Below are 7,416 nucleotides of genomic sequence, written 5' to 3'. Positions count from 1 at the left end.
AGGCCCGGGGGTGGGAGGTCAGTGGTGGCGTGCTCCCCGGTGCGCTCCCCATCGCCCCTCTCCTGTCCCTGTGCCCCTTCATGCAGGGCTGGGCCAAGCTGAGCCTCTTGCCTGTGCTTACAGTGGTGGGGCTGGGGGGCCTAGATCCAGGGCGGAGGGGGACTTTGCTACAGACCCATCCTGCTGCTCACTGGTTTCCCTTTCCCCAGTATAGCACTACTGCTCTTGAGAGCATCCTCAGGGGGGATGGCAGGCGCGGGGCTGGAGGGTTCGTTGTGCTTGGCAGAACAGCTCGGTTGGGACCAGCCAGCTGCCTGCATGGTGGCGGCTGCGTCGGACCTGTGGGGGTTGCAGCACATCAGGCTGGGAGAAGGCATGTACCTCAGGCCAGCCCAGTTTCAGCAAGGGCTGGGGGTGCCCTGCTGCCCCACTGCCCCCAAAAAGGCCTTTTGGCATGTCCTAGGAGCTTTGGGTCATCTCTCTGTGGGCAGCAGGTAGGGAGGAGGGGGCTGGCCTGAGTGCCCAACCGTGCTTCTCTTCGCCTTGGAGCACTCTGTGATGTGACCTTAGAGCAGGTTTTGTGTCGCGGGCCGGGGCTGTGCGAGGCGAGGAGCCCTGGGGAGGAAGGATGCGGCTGCGAGTGTTGGTGTGTGCAGGCAGCCCTGTGGGCCTGTGTGTGGTGAGCAGGGTAGCAAGGAGGGCAGGAGGAAAGCCCCACGAGCGCTTGGTGTTAGCCCTCAGGAAGGGGCTGTGGAGGTTCCTCTGAAAGAGGGGCTGCTGATGCTGGGGGGTCCTCGGGTCCCCTTCTCTGAGCGGAGATGCTCTGATGGGCTGCAGCGATTCACTGCCCAGGCCCATAAATCCCCTTGCCTGTAGCAGGAAGAGCTGTGCAGCAGGCACTGAAGCGTACTGCCGGCATACTCTGAGGAGCAGCAGTTAGATGGTGAATCCAAGCGATGGCCGCATTAAGCACTTTGCTTGCTTTATGGTAGCCTGTGTGTCCCTGCCTTCGGTGGTGCTGTCTGGGGGGACTGCAGGGACATGGCAACCCCGCAGCCTTGCTCCCAGGATGTGCAGACCTCCCGTGGCATCGCTCTGGCCAGCGTGGATGGTTCATGGCTCTCAGTAAGCACCTGCGCTCCCAGGGCATGGGGAAGGCTGAGCTTGTCACCCTGGCTTCAGAGCCAGGCTGGGAGCAGAGCTGGTTGTTGCCTGCTTCTTCCAACCATGGGGCAGTGTGCTCTGGAGCACAGGGAAGATGTGAAATGCAGGAAAATGTTTTGCTCCACTCCTGCTGTGAGATTTGCTGGTAGGAGGGTAGCGCAGGGGGTGCGGATGGGGCATGCCGAACATGAACCAGCACTGCGATGAGCCATGGGTAATGCCTTCCCAGGAGAAGTGCTTGTCTGTCCTGCTGGGGACATGGGAGGCAGCAAATGCTCTCTACACCTGACATCGTCGGTGTGTGTTTGGGGATACAGGTGTACAATGCATCCACATTGAGCATGTTGTAACTTATTACTTAGGAATATTTTTGCAGTACCCCTTCTCAAAAGCTTGGTTTTTCACCTGGTGGGTTTAACATGGAAGGCAAAGATGCCAGGATATTTTTCTGATCCTTAACATGTAATGATTATTTGGGTCATTCTGTGGCCTTTTCTCATTTCCATGCATGACAGCAAGTCTTAAAAACAGATTGCCAAAAATACCATCATGATAGGGTTCCAGACTTTGGCTCCAAGCAGAGGGTGCTGCAGGGAGGAAGAAGGACCAGACTGTGGGAGAGAAGTTCCTGGCCACCCCAGCCCCAACCTCTCCCTTGAAGATGCCGGCCCAGGGCAGACACGGTGCCCTATTTCAACAGTTCTGGTTTTGATGCCCAAAGTTGTGGTGCTTCAGACAGTTTGAAGTTGAAGGGGAAGTTGGTGGTGGCGTTGTAGCAGAAATGTGCTGGTGCCCTGGATGTCCTTTGTTGTTCCAGGTGGAGTATAATTCGTCTTTATCCAAATTCATGGGCTGGTAACATGGAAGCTCGCACTGTCAAGGGACTGCAGTTAAGCTGTGCGCTGCCCAGGGGTGGTCTGGCCACGTTTTAACATTGCTTCAGCAAAAAAAGCCCAGGATAAACCATATTAGAGGAGGGCTTGGTACTGCAGGAACGTGTGGTTTAGAAATGCTTACACCACGAGTAGCCTGCATGTTTCTGAACGGCCTTCCAGCTTGAGCAGGGAAGAGGCAGAATCCTGGCTCCTCTATGGAGTACTGTATGGATCCAGTTACAAAAGGGACTGGGACATCCCCAGCAGGGCTGCCTGTGGCAGCAGGCACTGTGCTCACACCCGGGAGGGCCTTTGCAGCCCTGCATGTGCCTGGGGCGTGCTGATCTTGCAGACGCTCTTTTGGAGCTGGGGTTTGCTGTCTTATGCTCGCTCTGCCTGCTGCGGAGCTCCTTGATGCTTCCTGATGCACTGGGCAAATCTGCTTGCCCTTCGGCCCTGGAAGAGCTGGGTCTCCATGGAGGCAAACTGCTGATTGTGGTTGCTACCTGTTGACCAGGCAGCATGCGGACAGGCTGTTGGCCCGGCTCTGGCATTTGGGTCTAAAGAAAGCCCTTGCTTTTCCATCAGGAAGCACAGCCGGGCTTCCCTCTTGCAACAGGTAGAGCTGATAAATGACCAAATGTTCAATGTCTCGGGCTGGGAGGGTGGAGACGCAGGATGTGGCTCTGTGGCAAAAGCACGTTTGCTGCTAACCCAGAGAAACCCCGTCTGTAACCAGCCAGAAGAGCCAGCTGGGCTCTGCTCTTAATGTGCTTCTAATAAGCTTAAAGGGGGAGTTGTGCAAACTGTCCTGCATATGCTGCGTCCTTTCAATGTTAAATTCTGCAGCAGCTCCAGGGCCATAACGTTTCCAGGCACGCTAGGGTCCAGCCTGATGGATCTGGGGTGCTGCCCCGGAATATTGGGGCCTTTTTGGCTGGGCTGGCTCTGGCACTGCTCCAGCTGGATTAGGTGGAAGGCGAATGAACCATTTTCTTTGCAATTAGCAAGATTTGTTACTTGCTCACACAACTGCGGTTACAGAAAGAGGAAAAAACCTTACGACATGATTAATTTAGGATTGTCAAAGGAGCGGGGCAGAGCTCAGTTCAAATTGCAATTAATTACCGAAGCAGCCAGAGGCTTGGAGGAGCCTGTCTGCAGTTATTGGGATGTCGGTGTCTGCGAATGGCCATGTCCTGCTTCATGGAGCCAGCTGAGGAGCTGGAACCTGTCATCCTCAGGCACCATCCCTCGTGTCTGTGACCATGCTGCATCTCGTAGCTTTGCTGGGTCATGCTGTGCTACTCCCACGTTAGCTGCAGGACAAGGTTGATTCAAGCAGAGCTGTGATTTCTTCCTCCATCTTTGGGGTTAGGGTCATCAGTGGCCAGCAGAAAGATGATGTTACAGCCCCTGTAATGCCATCCCCTTTTGCCAGTGTGCAGTAGTCCCAGGCTTCAAGCAGATATGTAACGAAAGGCAAGCTTCAGCATCTGAGACTGCCCTGTTTATTGCAGCTTCAGGCACCTGTACACTTTGCCTGTAATACTAGATTAAAGCTTATGTTTTAAGCTTTATTCTAAAGCTTATTTTATTTTAGCAAACCAAAGGGTTAAATAATTGATTACATACTCGGAGACAATTACAAAACAAAACCTAAAAATAAGGAACACACGCTTAATCATTTCTGAAACTAATCTCTTCCCCGAGCTGTCATTTGGGATTTCTCTGAGACCTCTCTTAGCAGCTTTAGCTAAAGGCAGCTTGGCAGAGGGCTGCCTCGACGGGTCGGTCAGGGCAGACCCTTCGTGGGTGACTTTCGTACCAGTTTCCCTGTAGTGTTAATGGGAGGCTGATGTGCACAAATCAGTCTTCAAAGTCACTCCGGGACCATGACTTTCCCTTCCTTCCCCAATCAATTGGGAAAATTCATTGTATTAGGAGCTCTGATTAGCTCTGGGGGTGTTTGTGAGGAGGTTAATGAATCACTGTTCTGAGTTGTCTGGGGCTGTGATGTGTAAAAAGCGTTTTGATATGCTGATGTCTTGCTGCAGAGCGATATCCCAGAGCTGTGTCAAGCTGCTCTCACCGTGACTCCTTTCCTCGGCAGCACCACAGACATTATGAACCTTTCCAAGGCTTTGTGATAACGCGCAGCTCAAAGTGTTGTGTAGTTGAAGGGTGGTTTTTTTAGTAGTCTCGCAGTACAATATGGACTGTTAAGATTTCCAGGGGCAGCAACACATGGCGTGTGTGTAGCACAGGGTGCCGGGTTGGCAGCTGAGTGGGTTCCTCCTTCTGCCAGTGTTGTGGGTTTGGGCCATCTCTGGTGGAAATGGCAAGGGTAAGAGGAAGGCTGTGGCCCACGCTGGGGGAGTCAGTCTGGGAGTTTGGGCAGGGCCTGATTGCTTTGGCTTAGCCCTCTGTAAGAGCAAAGTGAGCTGACTTCATTCACGTTGTGCACACGGTTTCAGACTTTAAGTGCAACCAGCGTGAACAGCAGCGGCAGGAAAGAGCGTTTGGATGCCTTGGGGATGGGGGAAGAGCAGCTCCATCCTTCCTTAACAAGGCCTGGAGGGCTGTGATCAAATTAATTGTGAGAGCATGAGGTCTGGAAAGCTCTAGCTAAAAAAAAAAAAAAAAAAAAAAAGGGTGAGCAGGCTCTTCCTTCCCCAATCAATTGGGAAAATTCATTGTATTAGGAGCTCTGATTAGCTCTGGGGGTGTTTGTGAGGAGGTTAATGAATCACTGTTCTGAGTTGTCTGGGGCTGTGATGTGTAAAAAGCGTTTTGATATGCTGATGTCTTGCTGCAGAGCGATATCCCAGAGCTGTGTCAAGCTGCTCTCACCGTGACTCCTTTCCTCGGCAGCACCACAGACATTATGAACCTTTCCAAGGCTTTGTGATAACGCGCAGCTCAAAGTGTTGTGTAGTTGAAGGGTGGTTTTTTTAGTAGTCTCGCAGTACAATATGGACTGTTAAGATTTCCAGGGGCAGCAACACATGGCGTGTGTGTAGCACAGGGTGCCGGGTTGGCAGCTGAGTGGGTTCCTCCTTCTGCCAGTGTTGTGGGTTTGGGCCATCTCTGGTGGAAATGGCAAGGGTAAGAGGAAGGCTGTGGCCCACGCTGGGGGAGTCAGTCTGGGAGTTTGGGCAGGGTCTGACTGCTTTGGCTTAGCCCTCTGTAAGAGCAAAGTGAGCTGACTTCATTCACGTCGTGCACACGGTTTCAGACTTTAAGTGCAACCAGCGTGAACAGCAGCGGCAGGAAAGAGCGTTTGGATGCCTTGGGGATGGGGGAAGAGCAGCTCCATCCTTCCTTAACAAGGCCTGGAGGGCTGTGATCAAATTAATTGTGAGAGCATGAGGTCTGGAAAGCTCTAGCTAAAAAAAAAAAAAAAAGAAAAAAAGGGATGAGCAGGCTGCCACAAAAAGCAGAGCCTGGTGAGCTGTGCGATAGGACTCGGTGCATAGTGTGCTGGGTGGGTACATCGTACTGGCTATAGGGACCCGTGTAAATGCCCCATCTTGGAGGCTGCTGGGCTGCACCCTTCTGCTTCATGCACAGTACTGGTCAGTACATGTGCCGCTGCAGAAAAACTCCCATGGGATCCTCCTGGTGCGAGATTTCTTTCCTCTGGGGCATTCACAGCAGTCTAATTACTGAGCTGGGCGGGGGGGCTGCAGGTGCCTCCCTCCCCATTTACTGGATTTGCTAATCTAAAACCCAGGGCTTTAGAAATGGAGTGGATCCTGGCTGGCTTAGCTTGTTTCTCTGCCCCTCTCTTCACAGGATTTGACCTGCTGTGGCAGAGGGCAGGGGAAATGGTTTAGTTTTTTTTCTTTAATTGAACTCTGGTTGTCTAAGCAGGCTCATCAATACGGTTTGAAACTCGCCCTGCCTTCCCCTCGAGGTCTTGCACTCTGTCCCGCATCACCGCTCTGCATCTTCACCCGGTTTGTGCTATTTTTGCTCACTTCCACCTGAGACTCTTCAATCTGATAATCTCCTAATCTCCAGCTCCTAGCAATTAATCTGCAGTTGCCTTTGCTTTATACCTGTCTTACGTCTTGGGAGTTGTCTTCAAAACAGCTTCTGACCTTGTTGGCTAATGCATGTTAAGAAATAGTCCTGCGTAGCTACAGGAGTCTTCTCGTTCTCCACATTCTTGTTATTGCCTGCACTGGGGAGAGACATCCCTATTAGAAGTTGCTGCTGTTGCATCAGTTTCTTATATAGCATCCTCCTGATTTCTACCCATTTTCATGACCAGATTTTGAGTTCTTTCTTACCCCAGGTGCTCTCTGCTTTCCTTTGTGGGCTCTTAAAGCCTTAAAATAGGAGCTGCCTGATCTGAGCTTAGACGCTCTGATGAGCACCGCAGAAATACCTGTAATGCCTGTGAGAGGGGACACGCACTTCCTCCTGGTTGCAGAGAAGGGATCTTGAAAGGAGCCCAACAAGGAGTGCTAACCCTATTGCCCGTGAACTCCTCTTGAAAAATCGTGCCTGGTGGGGTGGTTGCAAGGGAAATCTGAAAATATAGGACCGACTTTTAGCTTTCTCTGATGAGGATCAAACGCCTAATCTCATCCATTGGATAACTGAAATAACAGGGAGAGGGCAGGAGGAGAAAGCGCCTTCATCAGCTTTCTTCTTTTATTACCTGGCGTTGTATTATCCCTTACCTTTTGTGCTCCTTTGTAACACCAGCTTGCTAAAATACACGGCTGGAACTATGCACCAGGGCTCACAGTGTGCCATTGTTCACAAGAGAATAGGCAGTGCCTGCTGTCGTTGTCTGGGCTGTTTTGACGGTTTCTTTTGCAGTCTTGGTTGGTTTTGGGAAGGCAGGAAGGTTTCCTGGGTGAGAACTGGCTCTTCTCTGGATTGGACAGCAGAGGTAGCACCTCAGAACTGTAAATAGAGAATGAGCATCCACTGTTCCTGATAACAAAGCTAGAGACCTCTTAATGAATGCCTTGCTACAGATGCTGTTTGGGGTTTGGGTTTGGTTTTTATTTTTGAGTCACTTTTTCATACAAAGGGAATAGGAGAATTCATGAAGGAATCCGTTGGGTCTGGCTCAGGAAGTCCATCACCTCTCCTGCTTCCTGAAACCGCCACAGTGTTGCCAGTTGTGCTTCCAAACTCTTCAAACCCATAGCAGCTCTTATGATAGAAAATGTGTCTAATAGCGGGGAGTTGCAGCTCTTTGGGCGTGATACAAAGATTATGGGAAAGAAGATCCAGAGGCACCAGTAGGAATGTGTGAGTGAGAAGTAGCTGCTAATACCAGGCTTGGGCAAGTTGCAAGGGTTTGCTCTTTGCTTTGAGAACAACTTCAACTCAGTGAACTCTTTCCAGGAAG

The sequence above is a fragment of the Egretta garzetta genome, unplaced genomic scaffold (assembly GCF_000687185.1).
Source record: "Egretta garzetta isolate BGI_Z169 unplaced genomic scaffold, ASM68718v1 scaffold108, whole genome shotgun sequence".
Lineage (NCBI taxonomy): Eukaryota > Metazoa > Chordata > Aves > Pelecaniformes > Ardeidae > Egretta > Egretta garzetta.
This window is presented reverse-complemented; position numbering follows the sequence as displayed.